Here is an 18,772-nt window from a genome sequence, read left to right on the forward strand (position 1 = left end):
TAGTAGTAGTAAGTAGTATACCTTTTAAATAGCAGATTTTCACTTTCAGCGAGCAGCAACAAATACAGACTGCTGATGTTGGCCCCACAGCATTCCCTCCGATACAACTTCCTGTTTCCGCATAGGCGGGAATACATTAGAGGGAAGGCTGTGGGGTCGGTGCGAGCAGTATGTAACAGTCAATGCTTGCTGCAGGCAAAGATCTGCTATGTACAACGTATGCAGGAGGAACAGTTGTTGGGAGTTTTCGGCTGATGGGGCTTGGGGATCTCAGCCAGCCACATCATAGGTGTGCTGCTACTGGGTGGGCCTGGGCCCACCCTTGGCTACGCCACTGGGTGTAAGTCAAGTCTGGAAACTGTTGCCAGAGAATGCAGTAAACAGCAGTTAGCTTAGCGGGATTTTAAAAAAGATGTAGCTAGCTTCCTAAAAGAAAAGTCTATACGCCATTATTAAGATGGACTTGGGGATATTTCCCGGATCAGCCGTAGAAAATGTACTGTTTTGGGATTTGGTTAGGTACTTGTGACCCACTGTTGCATAGGAGCCAACTTTTCAAAATTATTGGGGGGGGGGGGGTGCTAAGCCCCATGAAAAGAACCCCTCCCTGAAGCACCCACAGAGTGGGCTCCAGTGCACTGTTGGAAGCAAGATGCGTCCCATTGATTAATAGGTTCTTACATAATCTGGGCAGTGTTGTATAGGGATTGGGAATGAGATGTCAGGGAACCCAAGCACCGGGCTTTTTGCTCCAGTTGGTGTCTCATCCGCTGGCAGCTCTTTAACAACAACAAGAACTTCTTCACTTCTTAACTCTTCACACACGCTTCCCTTCCCGCCCAGCAGACTGCTGACGTGTCCTCCCAGACCGCGCCCCCCCCCCCCCCCCTCCCTGCCTGGGCCCTGGCGCGTTCACGGGCCCGTTATAGCATCAAGAATTGGGGACGGCATCGGCCAGCTGTTGCTCTCGCGCCGCGCACGCAACCCGCCTCTCCTCCTGGCAGGCAGCGTTTTAAAGTGACGAACTCAGCAGCGGAGCAGCCGTTGTCCCTGCGCGCGCGCGTTCCCAGCTCCAGCTTCCCATTGGTGTGATGGGCGGAGCAGAGAGAGGAGGCCGGGAGCGCGCCTGGTCCAGCTCTCTCTGACTGAGACGCGAACGAGCACCGCCGGTCCTTGACGTGGCAGAGAACGTTGAAAGCCGGCCGGAGCGCGAGGACAGAAAAAGCAGGTAAGAAAGAGGAGAGCGAGGTCCACTGACACCCCCTCCCCCCACCCCCACCGCAAGTCCATTCGCTAAGGATGCTGTCGCTCTGTGATATTATCCTGACACTGTGTGATATTCTTCTTCTAGTGCTGGATATGTCATATTATCCTGACACTGTGTGATATTATCCTCCTGGTGCTGGATATGTGATATTATCCTGTCATTCTGTGATATTATCCTGACACTGTGTGATATTCTTCTTCTAGTGCTGGATATGTGATATTATCCTGACACTGTGTGATATTATCCTCCTGGTGCTGGATATGTGATATTATCCTGTCATTCTGTGATATTATCCTGACACTGTGTGATATTATCCTCCTGGTGCAGGACATGTGATAATATCCTGACACTGTGTAATATTATCCTCCTGGTGCTAGACATGTGATATTATCCTGACACTGTGTGATATTATCCTCCTGGTGCTGGATATGTGATATTATCCTGGCACTGTGTGATATTATCCTACTAGTGCTAGACATGTGATATTATCTTGTCATTCTGTGATATTATCCTGACACTGTGTGATATTATCCTCCTGGTGCTGGATATGTGATATTATCCTCTCATTCTGTGATATTATCCTACTAGTGCTAGACATGTGATATTATCCTGTCATTCTGTGACATTATCCTGACACTGTGTGATATTAACCTGACACTGTAATATTATCCTGCCAGTGCTGGGCATGTGATATTATCCTGTCATTCTGTGATATTATCCTCCTGGTGCTAGACATGTGATATTATCCTGACACTGTGTGATATTATCCTCCTGGTGCTGGATATGTGATATTATCCTGGCACTGTGTGATATTATCCTACTAGTGCTAGACATGTGATATTATCTTGTCATTCTGTGATATTATCCTGACACTGTGTGATATTATCCTCCTGGTGCTGGATATGTGATATTATCCTGTCATTCTGTGATATTATCCTGACACAGTGTGATATTATCCTCCAGGTGCTAGACATGTGATATTATCCTGACACTGTGTGATATTATCCTCCTGGTGCTGGATATGTGATATTATCCTGTCACTGTGTGATATTATCCTACTAGTGCTAGACATGTGATATTATCCTGTCATTCTGTGATATTATCCTGACACTGTGTGATATTATCCTCCTGGTGCTGGATATGTGATATTATCCTGGCACTGTGTGATATTATCCTACTAGTGCTAGACATGTGATATTATCCTGTCATTCTGTGATATTATCCTGACACTGTGTGATATTATCCTCCTGGTGCTGGATATGTGATATTATCCTGTCATTCTGTGATATTATCCTGACACTGTGTGATATTATCCTCCTGGTGCTGGACATGTGATATTATCCTGACACTGTGTGATATTATCCTACTAGTGCTAGACATGTGATATTATCCTGACACTGTGTGATATTATCCTCCAGGTGCTGGATATGTGATATTATCCTGACACTGTGTGATATTATCCTCCTGGTGCTAGACATGTGATATTATCCTGACACTGTGTGATATTATCTTCCTGGTGCTGGATATGTGATATTATCCTGGCACTGTGTGATATTATCCTACTAGTGCTAGACATGTGATATTATCCTGTCATTCTGTGATATTATCCTGACACTGTGTGATATTATCCTCCTGGTGCTGGATATGTGATATTATCCTGTCATTCTGTGATATTATCCTGACACTGTGTGATATTATCCTCCTGGTGCTAGACATGTGATATTATCCTGACACTGTGTGATATTATCCTCCTGGTGCTGGATATGTGATATTATCCTGTCATTCTGTGATATTATCCTGACACTGTGTGATATTAACCTTCTGGTGCTGGACATGTGATATTATCCTGGCACTGTGTAATATTATCCTTCTGGTGCTAGACATGTGATATTATCCTGTCATTCTGTGATATTATCCTGACACTGTGTGATATTATCCTCCTGGTGCTGGATATGTGATATTATCCTGCCAGTGCTGGGCATGTGATATTATCCTGTCATTCTGTGATATTATCCTGACACTCTGTGATATTATCCTCCTGGTGCTAGACATGTGATATCCTGACACTGTGTGATATTATCCTCCTGGTGCTGGATATGTGATATTATCCTGGCACTGTGTGATATTATCCTACTAGTGCTAGACATGTGATATTATCCTGTCATTCTGTGATATTATCCTGACACTGTGTGATATTATCCTCCTGGTGCTGGATATGTGATATTATCCTGTCATTCTGTGATATTATCCTGACACAGTGTGATATTATCCTCCAGGTGCTAGACATGTGATATTATCCTGTCATTCTGTGATATTATCCTGACACTATGTGATATTATCCTCCTGGTGCAGGACATGTGATAATATCCTGACACTATGTGATATTATCCTCCTGGTGCTAGACATGTGATATTATCCTGACACTGTGTGATATTATCCTCCTGGTGCTGGATATGTGATATTATCCTGTCATTCTGTGATATTATCCTGACACTGTGTGATATTAACCTTCTGGTGCTGGACATGTGATATTATCCTGACACTGTGTGATATTATCCTTCTGGTGCTAGACATGTGATATTATCCTGTCATTCTGTGATATTATCCTGACACTGTGTGATATTATCCTCCTGGTGCTGGATATGTGATATTATCCTGTCATTCTGTGATATTATCCTACTAGTGCTAGACATGTGATATTATCCTGTCATTCTGTGATATCCTGACACTGTGTGATATTAACCTGACACTGTAATATTATCCTGCCAGTGCTGGGCATGTGATATTATCCTGTCATTCTGTGATATTATCCTGACACTCTGTGATATTATCCTCCTGGTGCTAGACATGTGATATTATCCTGACACTGTGTGATATTATCCTCCTGGTGCTGGATATGTGATATTATCCTGTCATTCTGTGATATTATCCTGACACAGTGTGATATTATCCTCCAGGTGCTAGACATGTGATATTATCCTGTCATTCTGTGATATTATCCTGACACTGTGTGATATTATCCTCCTGGTGCAGGACATGTGATAATATCCTGACACTGTGTGATATTATCCTCCTGGTGCTAGACATGTGATATTATCCTGACACTGTGTGATATTATCCTCCTGGTGCTGGATATGTGATATTATCCTGTCATTCTGTGATATTATCCTGACACTGTGTGATAATAACCTGCCAATGCTGGACATGTGATATTATCCTTCTAGTGCTGGATATGTGATATTATCCTGTCATTCTGTGATATTATCCTGACACTGTGTGATATTATCCTCCTGGTGCTAGACATGTGATATTATCCTGTCATTCTGTGATATTATCCTGACACTGTGTGATATTATCCTCCTGGTGCTAGACATGTGATATTATCCTGACACTGTGTGATATTATCCTCCTGGTGCTGGATATGTGATATTAACCTGACAATGTGTGATATTATCCTGTCATTCTGTGATATTATCCTGACACTGTGTGATATTAACCTGACACTGTAATATTATCCTGCCAGTGCTGGGCATGTGATATTATCCTGGCACTGTGTGATATTATCCTCCTGGTGCTGGACATGTGATATTATCCTGACACTGTGTGATATTATCCTCCTGGTGCTGGATATGTGATATTATCCTGTCACTGTGTGATATTATCCTACTAGTGCTAGACATGTGATATTATCCTGTCATTCTGTGATATTATCCTGACACTGTGTGATATTATCCTCCTGGTGCTGGATATGTGATATTATCCTGTCATTCTGTGATATTATCCTGACACTGTGTGATATTATCCTCCTGGTGCAGGACATGTGATAATATCCTGACACTGTGTAATATTATCCTCCTGGTGCTAGACATGTGATATTATCCTGACACTGTGTGATATTATCCTCCTGGTGCTGGATATGTGATATTATCCTGGCACTGTGTGATATTATCCTACTAGTGCTAGACATGTGATATTATCTTGTCATTCTGTGATATTATCCTGACACTGTGTGATATTATCCTCCTGGTGCTGGATATGTGATATTATCCTCTCATTCTGTGATATTATCCTACTAGTGCTAGACATGTGATATTATCCTGTCATTCTGTGACATTATCCTGACACTGTGTGATATTAACCTGACACTGTAATATTATCCTGCCAGTGCTGGGCATGTGATATTATCCTGTCATTCTGTGATATTATCCTCCTGGTGCTAGACATGTGATATTATCCTGACACTGTGTGATATTATCCTCCTGGTGCTGGATATGTGATATTATCCTGGCACTGTGTGATATTATCCTACTAGTGCTAGACATGTGATATTATCTTGTCATTCTGTGATATTATCCTGACACTGTGTGATATTATCCTCCTGGTGCTGGATATGTGATATTATCCTGTCATTCTGTGATATTATCCTGACACAGTGTGATATTATCCTCCAGGTGCTAGACATGTGATATTATCCTGACACTGTGTGATATTATCCTCCTGGTGCTGGATATGTGATATTATCCTGTCACTGTGTGATATTATCCTACTAGTGCTAGACATGTGATATTATCCTGTCATTCTGTGATATTATCCTGACACTGTGTGATATTATCCTCCTGGTGCTGGATATGTGATATTATCCTGGCACTGTGTGATATTATCCTACTAGTGCTAGACATGTGATATTATCCTGTCATTCTGTGATATTATCCTGACACTGTGTGATATTATCCTCCTGGTGCTGGATATGTGATATTATCCTGTCATTCTGTGATATTATCCTGACACTGTGTGATATTATCCTCCTGGTGCTAGACATGTGATATTATCCTGACACTGTGTGATATTATCCTACTAGTGCTAGACATGTGATATTATCCTGACACTGTGTGATATTATCCTCCAGGTGCTGGATATGTGATATTATCCTGACACTGTGTGATATTATCCTCCTGGTGCTAGACATGTGATATTATCCTGACACTGTGTGATATTATCTTCCTGGTGCTGGATATGTGATATTATCCTGGCACTGTGTGATATTATCCTACTAGTGCTAGACATGTGATATTATCCTGTCATTCTGTGATATTATCCTGACACTGTGTGATATTATCCTCCTGGTGCTGGATATGTGATATTATCCTGTCATTCTGTGATATTATCCTGACACTGTGTGATATTATCCTCCTGGTGCTGGACATGTGATATTATCCTGACACTGTGTGATATTATCCTCCTGGTGCTGGATATGTGATATTATCCTGTCATTCTGTGATATTATCCTGACACTGTGTGATATTAACCTTCTGGTGCTGGACATGTGATATTATCCTGGCACTGTGTGATATTATCCTTCTGGTGCTAGACATGTGATATTATCCTGTCATTCTGTGATATTATCCTGACACTGTGTGATATTATCCTCCTGGTGCTGGATATGTGATATTATCCTGCCAGTGCTGGGCATGTGATATTATCCTGTCATTCTGTGATATTATCCTGACACTCTGTGATATTATCCTCCTGGTGCTAGACATGTGATATCCTGACACTGTGTGATATTATCCTCCTGGTGCTGGATATGTGATATTATCCTGGCACTGTGTGATATTATCCTACTAGTGCTAGACATGTGATATTATCCTGTCATTCTGTGATATTATCCTGACACTGTGTGATATTATCCTCCTGGTGCTGGATATGTGATATTATCCTGTCATTCTGTGATATTATCCTGACACAGTGTGATATTATCCTCCAGGTGCTAGACATGTGATATTATCCTGTCATTCTGTGATATTATCCTGACACTATGTGATATTATCCTCCTGGTGCAGGACATGTGATAATATCCTGACACTATGTGATATTATCCTCCTGGTGCTAGACATGTGATATTATCCTGACACTGTGTGATATTATCCTCCTGGTGCTGGATATGTGATATTATCCTGTCATTCTGTGATATTATCCTGACACTGTGTGATATTAACCTTCTGGTGCTGGACATGTGATATTATCCTGGCACTGTGTAATATTATCCTTCTGGTGCTAGACATGTGATATTATCCTGTCATTCTGTGATATTATCCTGACACTGTGTGATATTATCCTCCTGGTGCTGGATATGTGATATTATCCTGTCATTCTGTGATATTATCCTACTAGTGCTAGACATGTGATATTATCCTGTCATTCTGTGATATCCTGACACTGTGTGATATTAACCTGACACTGTAATATTATCCTGCCAGTGCTGGGCATGTGATATTATCCTGTCATTCTGTGATATTATCCTGACACTCTGTGATATTATCCTCCTGGTGCTAGACATGTGATATTATCCTGACACTGTGTGATATTATCCTCCTGGTGCTGGATATGTGATATTATCCTGTCATTCTGTGATATTATCCTGACACAGTGTGATATTATCCTCCAGGTGCTAGACATGTGATATTATCCTGTCATTCTGTGATATTATCCTGACACTGTGTGATATTATCCTCCTGGTGCAGGACATGTGATAATATCCTGACACTGTGTGATATTATCCTCCTGGTGCTAGACATGTGATATTATCCTGACACTGTGTGATATTATCCTCCTGGTGCTGGATATGTGATATTATCCTGTCATTCTGTGATATTATCCTGACACTGTGTGATAATAACCTGCCAATGCTGGACATGTGATATTATCCTTCTAGTGCTGGATATGTGATATTATCCTGTCATTCTGTGATATTATCCTGACACTGTCTGATATTATCCTCCTGGTGCTAGACATGTGATATTATCCTGTCATTCTGTGATATTATCCTGACACTGTCTGATATTATCCTCCTGGTGCTAGACATGTGATATTATCCTGACACTGTGTGATATTATCCTCCTGGTGCTGGATATGTGATATTAACCTGACAATGTGTGATATTATCCTGTCATTCTGTGATATTATCCTGACACTGTGTGATATTAACCTGACACTGTAATATTATCCTGCCAGTGCTGGGCATGTGATATTATCCTGGCACTGTGTGATATTATCCTCCTGGTGCTAGACATGTGATATTATCCTGACACTGTGTGATATTATCCTCCTGGTGCTGGATATGTGATATTATCCTGTCACTGTGTGATATTATCCTACTAGTGCTAGACATGTGATATTATCCTGTCATTCTGTGATATTATCCTGACACTGTGTGATATTATCCTCCTGGTGCTGGATATGTGATATTATCCTGTCATTCTGTGATATTATCCTGACACTGTGTGATATTATCCTCCTGGTGCAGGACATGTGATAATATCCTGACACTGTGTAATATTATCCTCCTGGTGCTAGACATGTGATATTATCCTGACACTGTGTGATATTATCCTCCTGGTGCTGGATATGTGATATTATCCTGGCACTGTGTGATATTATCCTACTAGTGCTAGACATGTGATATTATCTTGTCATTCTGTGATATTATCCTGACACTGTGTGATATTATCCTCCTGGTGCTGGATATGTGATATTATCCTCTCATTCTGTGATATTATCCTACTAGTGCTAGACATGTGATATTATCCTGTCATTCTGTGACATTATCCTGACACTGTGTGATATTAACCTGACACTGTAATATTATCCTGCCAGTGCTGGGCATGTGATATTATCCTGTCATTCTGTGATATTATCCTCCTGGTGCTAGACATGTGATATTATCCTGACACTGTGTGATATTATCCTCCTGGTGCTGGATATGTGATATTATCCTGGCACTGTGTGATATTATCCTACTAGTGCTAGACATGTGATATTATCTTGTCATTCTGTGATATTATCCTGACACTGTGTGATATTATCCTCCTGGTGCTGGATATGTGATATTATCCTGTCATTCTGTGATATTATCCTGACACAGTGTGATATTATCCTCCAGGTGCTAGACATGTGATATTATCCTGACACTGTGTGATATTATCCTCCTGGTGCTGGATATGTGATATTATCCTGTCACTGTGTGATATTATCCTACTAGTGCTAGACATGTGATATTATCCTGTCATTCTGTGATATTATCCTGACACTGTGTGATATTATCCTCCTGGTGCTGGATATGTGATATTATCCTGGCACTGTGTGATATTATCCTACTAGTGCTAGACATGTGATATTATCCTGTCATTCTGTGATATTATCCTGACACTGTGTGATATTATCCTCCTGGTGCTGGATATGTGATATTATCCTGTCATTCTGTGATATTATCCTGACACTGTGTGATATTATCCTCCTGGTGCTGGACATGTGATATTATCCTGACACTGTGTGATATTATCCTACTAGTGCTAGACATGTGATATTATCCTGACACTGTGTGATATTATCCTCCTGGTGCTGGATATGTGATATTATCCTGACACTGTGTGATATTATCCTCCTGGTGCTAGACATGTGATATTATCCTGACACTGTGTGATATTATCTTCCTGGTGCTGGATATGTGATATTATCCTGGCACTGTGTGATATTATCCTACTAGTGCTAGACATGTGATATTATCCTGTCATTCTGTGATATTATCCTGACACTGTGTGATATTATCCTCCTGGTGCTGGATATGTGATATTATCCTGTCATTCTGTGATATTATCCTGACACTGTGTGATATTATCCTCCTGGTGCTGGACATGTGATATTATCCTGACACTGTGTGATATTATCCTCCTGGTGCTGGATATGTGATATTATCCTGTCATTCTGTGATATTATCCTGACACTGTGTGATATTATCCTTCTGGTGCTGGACATGTGATATTATCCTGGCACTGTGTGATATTATCCTTCTGGTGCTGGATATGTGATATTATCCTGTCATTCTGTGATATTATCCTGACACTGTGTGATATTATCCTCCTGGTGCTGGATATGTGATATTATCCTGCCAGTGCTGGGCATGTGATATTATCCTGTCATTCTGTGATATTATCCTGACACTCTGTGATATTATCCTCCTGGTGCTAGACATGTGATATCCTGACACTGTGTGATATTATCCTCCTGGTGCTGGATATGTGATATTATCCTGGCACTGTGTGATATTATCCTACTAGTGCTAGACATGTGATATTATCCTGTCATTCTGTGATATTATCCTGACACTGTGTGATATTATCCTCCTGGTGCTGGATATGTGATATTATCCTGTCATTCTGTGATATTATCCTGACACAGTGTGATATTATCCTCCAGGTGCTAGACATGTGATATTATCCTGTCATTCTGTGATATTATCCTGACACTATGTGATATTATCCTCCTGGTGCAGGACATGTGATAATATCCTGACACTATGTGATATTATCCTCCTGGTGCTAGACATGTGATATTATCCTGACACTGTGTGATATTATCCTCCTGGTGCTGGATATGTGATATTATCCTGTCATTCTGTGATATTATCCTGACACTGTGTGATATTAACCTTCTGGTGCTGGACATGTGATATTATCCTGGCACTGTGTGATATTATCCTTCTGGTGCTAGACATGTGATATTATCCTGTCATTCTGTGATATTATCCTGACACTGTGTGATATTATCCTCCTGGTGCTGGATATGTGATATTATCCTGTCATTCTGTGATATTATCCTACTAGTGCTAGACATGTGATATTATCCTGTCATTCTGTGATATCCTGACACTGTGTGATATTAACCTGACACTGTAATATTATCCTGCCAGTGCTGGGCATGTGATATTATCCTGTCATTCTGTGATATTATCCTGACACTCTGTGATATTATCCTCCTGGTGCTAGACATGTGATATTATCCTGACACTGTGTGATATTATCCTCCTGGTGCTGGATATGTGATATTATCCTGTCATTCTGTGATATTATCCTGACACAGTGTGATATTATCCTCCAGGTGCTAGACATGTGATATTATCCTGTCATTCTGTGATATTATCCTGACACTGTGTGATATTATCCTCCTGGTGCTGGACATGTGATAATATCCTGACACTGTGTGATATTATCCTCCTGGTGCTGGACATGTGATATTATCCTGACACTGTGTGATATTATCCTCCTGGTGCTGGATATGTGATATTATCCTGTCATTCTGTGATATTATCCTGACACTGTGTGATAATAACCTGCCAATGCTGGACATGTGATATTATCCTTCTAGTGCTGGATATGTGGTATTATCCTGTCATTCTGTGATATTATCCTGACACTGTCTGATATTATCCTCCTGGTGCTAGACATGTGATATTATCCTGTCATTCTGTGATATTATCCTGACACTGTGTGATATTATCCTCCTGGTGCTAGACATGTGATATTATCCTGACACTGTGTGATATTATCCTCCTGGTGCTGGATATGTGATATTAACCTGACAATGTGTGATATTATCCTGTCATTCTGTGATATTATCCTGACACTGTGTGATATTAACCTGACACTGTAATATTATCCTGCCAGTGCTGGGCATGTGATATTATCCTGGCACTGTGTGATATTATCCTCCTGGTGCTAGACATGTGATATTATCCTGACACTGTGTGATATTATCCTCCTGGTGCTGGATATGTGATATTATCCTGTCACTGTGTGATATTATCCTACTAGTGCTAGACATGTGATATTATCCTGTCATTCTGTGATATTATCCTGACACTGTGTGATATTATCCTCCTGGTGCTGGATATGTGATATTATCCTGTCATTCTGTGATATTATCCTGACACAGTGTGATATTATCCTTCTGGTGCTGGACATGTGATATTATCCTGACACTGTGTGATATTAACCTTCTGGTGCTGGACATGTGATGTTATCCTGCCACTGTGTGATATTTTCCTCCTAGTGCTGGACATGTGATATTATCTTGACATTGTGTGATATTAACCTGCCAGTGCTGGACATGTGGTATTATCCTGACACTGTGTAATATTATCTTTCTAGTGCTGGATATGTGATATTTTCCTCCTAGTGCTGGACATGTGATATTATCCTGACACTGTGTGATATTAACCTGCCAGTGCTGGACATGTGGTATTATCCTGACACTGTGTAATATTATCTTTCTAGTGCTGGATATGTGATATTTTCCTCCTAGTGCTGGACATGTGATATTTTCCTGACACTGTATGATATTAACCTGACACTGTAATATTATCCTTCTAGTGCTGGATATGTGATATTATCCTCAGACTGTGTAATATTATCCTGCCAGTGCTGGACATGTGATATTATCCTGTCATTCTGTGATGATATGCTGCCACGGTGTGATCTTAACCTGCCAGTGCTGGATATGTGATATTATCCTGCCACTGTGTGATATTAACCTGCCAGTGCTGGATATGTGATATTATCCTGCCAGTGCTGGACATGTGGGAAGGCGGTAGAACGAGAGGGCATGAAATGAGATTGAAGGGGGGCAGACTCAAGAAGAATGTCAGGAAGTATTTTTTCATAGAGAGGGTGGTGGATGCTTGGAATTACCCTCCCGCGGGAGGTGGTGGAGATGAAAACGGTAACGGAATTCAAACGTGCGTGGGATAAACATAAAGGAATCCTGTGCAGAAGGAAGGGATCCTCAGGAGCTTAGCCTAGAATGGGTGGCAGAGCTGGTGGTTGGGAGGCGGGGCTAGTGCTGGGCAGACATATACGGTCTGTGCTGGGGCTGGTGGTTGGGAGGCGGGACTAGTGCTGGGCAGACTTATACGGTCTGTGCCAGGGCTGGTGGTTGGGTGGCAGGGATAGTGCTGGGCAGACTTATACGGTCTGTGCCAGAGCTGGTGGTTAGGAGGCAGGGTTGGTGTTTGGGAGGCGGGGATAGGGCTGGCCAGACTTATACGGTCTGTGCACTGAAGAGGACAGTACAAATAAAAAAGTAGCACATATGAGTTTGTCTTCTTGGGCAGACTGGATGGACCGTGCAGGTCTTTTTCTGCTGTCATCTACTATGTTACTGTGTTACTATCCTGTCATTCTGTGATATTAACCTGCCAGTGCTGGATATGTGATATTATCCTGCCACTGTGTGATATTAACCTGCCAGTGCTGGACATGTGATATTATCCTGTCATTCTGTGATATTATCCTGACACTGTCTGATATTATCCTTCTAGTGCTGGACATGTGATATTATCCTGTCACTCTGTGATATCCAGCCACTCTGTGATGATATCCTCCTAGTGCTGCATATGTGATATTATCCTGCCACTGTGTTATATTAACCTGCCAGTGCTGGACATGTGATATTATCCTGTCACTCTGTGATATTATCCTCCTAGTGCTGGATATGTGATATTATCCTGGATATGTGATATTATCACTGTGTGATTATCCTCCTAGTGCTGGAAATGTGATATTATCCTGTCATTGTGTGATATTATCCTGCCAATCTATGATGATATCCTCCTAGTGCTGCTTATGTGATATTATCCTACCACTGTATGATATTAACCTGCCAGTGCTGGACATGTGATATTATCATGTCATACTGTGATATTATCCTCTAGGGCTGGATATGTGATATTATCCTGTCACTGTGTGATATTATCCTGCCACTGTGTGATGTTATCCTTCTAGTGCTGGATATGTGATGTTATCCTGCCACTGTGTGATGTTATCCTCCTAGTGCTGGATATGTGATATTATCCTACTAGTTCTGGACATGTGATATTATCCTGTCATTGTGTGATATTATCCTGACACTGTGTGATATTGTTCTTCCAGTGCTGGACATGTGATATTATCCTGTCATTCTGTGATTTTATCCTGACACTGTGTGATATCCTTCTAGTGCTGGATATGTGATAAAACGGGCAAGCTTTGTGTTTAGAAAAATGTAATGAAATAGTGAAAGGAAGAAGTGACAGTACACCCCTCCGTGTCCTCCTAGTTCCAGGCCTCTCTCCCCCCCTCCGAGTTCCAGGCCCTCCTCCCTCCCCCCCTCCTCGTTCCAGGCCCTCCTCATTCTCCCCTCCCTGTCCTCGGAGTTCCAGGCCTCCGTGCATCTCCTCCGAGTTCCATGCCCCCCTCCGTGTCCTCCTAGTTCCAAGCCCCCCTCCATCCCTCCGTGTCCTCCTAGTTCCAGGTCCCCCTCCCTCCCTGTCCTCAGAGTTCCATGACCCCCTCCGTGTCCTCCGAGTTGCAGGCCCCTCTCCCCCTCCGAGTTCCAGGCCCCCTCCCTCCCCCTCTGAGTTCTAGGCCCCCCACCCCCTTCGAGTTCCAGGCCCCTCTCCCTCCCTGTCCTCGGAGTTCCAGGCCTCCGTGCATCTCCTCCGAGTTCCATGCCCCCCTCCGTGTCCTCCTAGTTCCAGGCCCCCCTCCCTCCCTGTCCTCGGAGTTCCATGCCCCCCTGTGTCCTCCGAGTTGCAGGCCCCCCTCCGTGTCCGAGTTCCAGGCCCCCTCCCCCTCCGAGTTCCAGGCCCCCCCTCCCTCCCTGTCCGAGTTCCAGGCCTCCGTGCATCTCCTCCGACTTCCATGCCCCCCTCCGTGTCCTCCTAGTTCCAGGCCCCCCTCCCTCCCTGTCCTCGGAGTTCCATGCCCCCCTGTGTCCTCCGAGTTGCAGGCCCCCCTCCGTGTCCGAGTTCCAGGCCCCCTCCCCCTCCGAGTTCCAGGCCCCCCCTCCCTCCCTGTCCGAGTTCCAGGCCTCCGTGCATCTCCTCCGACTTCCATGCCCCCCTCCGTGTCCTCCTAGTTCCAGGCCCCCCTCCCTGCCTGTCCTCCGATTTTAAAGTTCTTACCTCGGGGTCCGGCGGCAGAAAGGCGAACAGGTTGGATGCTTGAGCTTGCCTTCCCCGTTCCCTTCTCTCTCAGCTAAGAGCTCTGTCTCTGGTGCTGCCCTCATTTCCTTTTTCCGCAAGGGTGGGACCAGAGGCAGAGCTGTCAGCTGAGAGAGAAGGGAAGGCAGGCAGGCGGGGGTACAGATAAAGATGCTTCCCACGCTGGACTCTGTGGCTGTCCGCTTCTGAGCGAGGGGTTCTGCTGCTGTGTCTGCTGTATCTGCTGTCACCCTTCCCTTAGCAAGGCACATAGCCTCCCTCAGTGGAAGGAGCAGGACAGCGACGCCGGCAATGGATCTGTGAGACCTGCTGCGCATGTGCGGAACCTCGATGGCAGCTGCTCTCTACTGCGCATTTGCGGGTGAGTCGGTCACAGCTCATTTATATAGTAGGATTATCCTACTAGTGCTGGACATGTGATATTATCTTGTCATTGTGTGATATTATCCTGACAGTGTGTGATATTTTCCTCCTAGTGCTGGACATGTGATATTATCCTGTCATTGTGTGATATTATCCTGACACTGTGTGATATTTTCCTCCTAGTGCTGGATATGTGATCCTGCCATTGTGTGATATTATCCTCCTAGTGCTGGACATGTGATATTATCCTGTCATTGTGTGATATTATCCTGCCACTGTGTGATGTTATCCTTCTAGTGCTGGATATGTGATATTATCCTGCCACTGTGTGATATTATCCTCCTAGTGCTGGATATGTGATATTATCCTACTAGTACTGGACATGTGATATTATCCTGTCATTGTGTGATATTATCCTGACAGTGTGTGATATTTTCCTCCTAGTGCTGGACATGTGATATTATCCTGTCATTGTGTGATATTATCCTGCCATTGTGTGATATTATCCTCCTAGTGCTGGACATGTGATAACTTCCTAGTGCTGCATATGTGATATTATCCTGCCACTGTGTGATATTATCCTACTAGTACTGGACATGTGATATTATCCTGTCATTGTGTGATATTATCCTGCCATTGTGTGATATTATGCTGCTAGTGCTGGGCATGTGATATTATCCTGTCATTCTGTGATATTATCCTGCCACTGTGTGATATTGTTCTTCCAGTGCTGGACATGTGATATTATCCTGTCGCTGTGTGATATTATCCTGCCACTGTGTGATATTATCTTCCTAGTGTTGGATATGTGATATTATCCTTCCACTGTGTGATATTATCCTCCTAGTGCTGGACGTAATATTATCCTGCCACTGTGTGACAGCTGAAGTGGAGGGCGGCCACTCAAAACTCAAAGTCCTGGATTTCAAGCATGCTGACTTTAGTAAAATGGGGGAATACCTGAGGAAGGAGCTGATGGGCTGGGAGGACAAATGAGAAGTGGAAGGACAGTGGGCCAGGCTGAAAGAAGCTATAAATAGGGCCACAAACCTTTATGTAAGGAGAGTAAATAAAAGCAAGAAATAAAGGAAACCGATATGGTTCTCCAAGCAAGTGGCTGAGAAAATAAAGGCTAAAGAGTTGGCGTTCCTGAAATACAGAAAAACTCAAGAAGAGGAACACGGAGAGGAATACTGGATGGAACTGAAAGAAGCCAAGAGAGAAAAGCGCAAGTGGAAGAACAAATGGCTAGAAATGTAAGGAGGGGTGACAAAAATCTCTTCAGGTATATTAGTGAAAGGAGGAAGACTAAAAAGGGAATTGTGAGACTGAAAGATGCTGCAAACTGCTATGTAGATAATGATGAAGAAAAAGCAAATTTGCTAAAGAGGACTGCAATTGACTGGCAAAAGTACATATGAGAATAGAGTGGATATAGCACCGTTCACGGAAGAGAGTGTGTGTGAACAACTTAAAAATCTAAAGGTGGACAAAGCCATGGGACCGGACGGGATCCACCCCAGGATATTGAGGGAGCTCAGAGAGGTTCTGGCGGGTCCTCTTAAAGATTTGTTTAATAAATCCTTGGAGACAGGAGAGGTTCCGTAGGAGTGGAGAACAGCGGATATGGTCCCTCTTCACAAAAGTGGTGATAGGGAAGAAGCTGGAAACTACAGGCCGGTAAGCCTCACTTCGGTTATTGGAAAAGTAATGGAAGTGATGCTGAAGGAAAGGATAGTGAATTTCCTGGAAGCCAATAAGTTGCAAGATCCGAGACAACATGGTTTTACCAAAGGGAAATCGTGCCAAACGAATCTCATTGAATTCTTTGACTGGATGACCGGAGAATTGAATCATGGACGTGCTATAGACGTAATCTACTTAGATTTCAGCAAAGCTTTTGACACGGTTCCTCACAGGAGGCTCTTGAATAAACTAGACAGGCTGACGATAGGACCTGAAGTGGTGAACTGTATTAGGAACTGGTTGACGGACAGATGCCAGAGGGTGGTGGTAAATGGAATTCGATCGGATGAGGGAAAGGTGAGCAGTGGAGTGCCTCAGGGATTGGTGCTGGGGCCGATTCTGTTCAATATATTTGTGAGTGACATTGCCGAAGGGTTAGAAGGTAAAGTTTACCTTTTTGCGGACGATACAAAGATTTGTAACAGAGTGGACACCCGGGAGGGAGTGGAAAACATAAGGATCTGCGGAAGCTAGAAGAATGGTCTAAGGTTTGGCAATTAAAATTCAATGCGAAGAAATGCAAAGTGATGCACTTAGGGAGTAGAAATCCATAGGCGACGTATGTGTTAGGCAGTGAGAGTCTGATATGTACAGACGGGGAGAGGGATCTTGGGGTGATAGTATCTGAGGATCTGAAGGCGATGAAACAGTGTGACAAGACGGTAGCTAGAAGGTTACTAGGCTGTATAGAGAGAGGTGTGACCAGCAGAAGAAAAGAGGTGTTGATGCCCCTGTACAAATCGTTGGTGAGGCCCCACCTGGAGTATTGTGTTCAGTTTTGGAGGCCGTATCTTGCTAAGGGTGTAAAAAGAATTGAAGTGGTGCAAAAAAAGCTACAAACACCGTATGGGATTTGCGTTACAAGATATATGAGTGGAGGAGTGGCCTAGTGGTTAGGGTGGTGGACTCTGGTCCTGGGGAACTGGAGAACTGAGTTCGATTCCCACTTCAGGCACAGGCAGCTCCTTGTGACTCTGGGCAAGTCACTTAACCCTCCATTGCCCCATGTAAGTCACATTGAGCCTGCCATGAGTGGGAAAGCGCGGGGTACAAATGTAATAAAAATAAAATAAATGAGGAGAGACTTGCTGACCTGAACATGTATACCCTGGAGGAAAGGAGAAACAGGGGTGATATGATACAGACGTTCAAATATTTGAAAGTTATTAATCCGCAAACAAACCTTTTCCGGAGATGGGAAGGCGGTAGAACTAGAGGACATGATATGAGATTGAAGGGGGGCAGACTCAAGAAAAATGTCAGGAAGTATTTTTTTCACGGAGAGAGTGGTGGATGCTTGGATTGCCCTCCCGCGGGAGGTGGTGAAGATGAAAACGGTAATGGAATTCAAAAGTCCCTGGGATAAACATAAAGGAATCCTGTTCAGAAGGAATGGATCCTCAGAAGCTTAGCGGAGATTGGGTGGCAGAGCCAGTGGGGGGAGGCGGGGCTAGTGCTGGGCAGCCTTCTACGGTCTCTGCCCTGAAAATGGCAGATACTAATCAAGGTAAGGTATATACAAAAAGTAGCACATATGAGTTTATCTTGTTGGGCAGACTGGATGGACCGTACAGGTCTTTCTC

The 18,772-nt window shown here is 43.3% G+C and overlaps 1 protein-coding gene across 2 annotated transcripts in view; it reads left to right on the top strand.

Moving 5' to 3' along the window:
• Positions 1-1,151: 1,151 nt before the first annotated feature.
• SEC24D (SEC24 homolog D, COPII coat complex component) overlaps positions 1,152-18,772 on the top strand; it is a 547,880-nt gene continuing 530,259 nt past the window's right edge. The window contains exon 1 of one of the 2 annotated variants that reach the window (XM_030191796.1): positions 1,152-1,228. The gene's annotated coding sequence lies outside the window, so the exon portion shown is untranslated. The remainder of the gene's footprint in view (positions 1,229-18,772) is intronic. The other variant, XM_030191797.1, reaches the window with a different exon arrangement.

Source organism: Microcaecilia unicolor, chromosome 2, assembly GCF_901765095.1.
Source record: "Microcaecilia unicolor chromosome 2, aMicUni1.1, whole genome shotgun sequence".
NCBI lineage: Eukaryota > Metazoa > Chordata > Amphibia > Gymnophiona > Siphonopidae > Microcaecilia > Microcaecilia unicolor.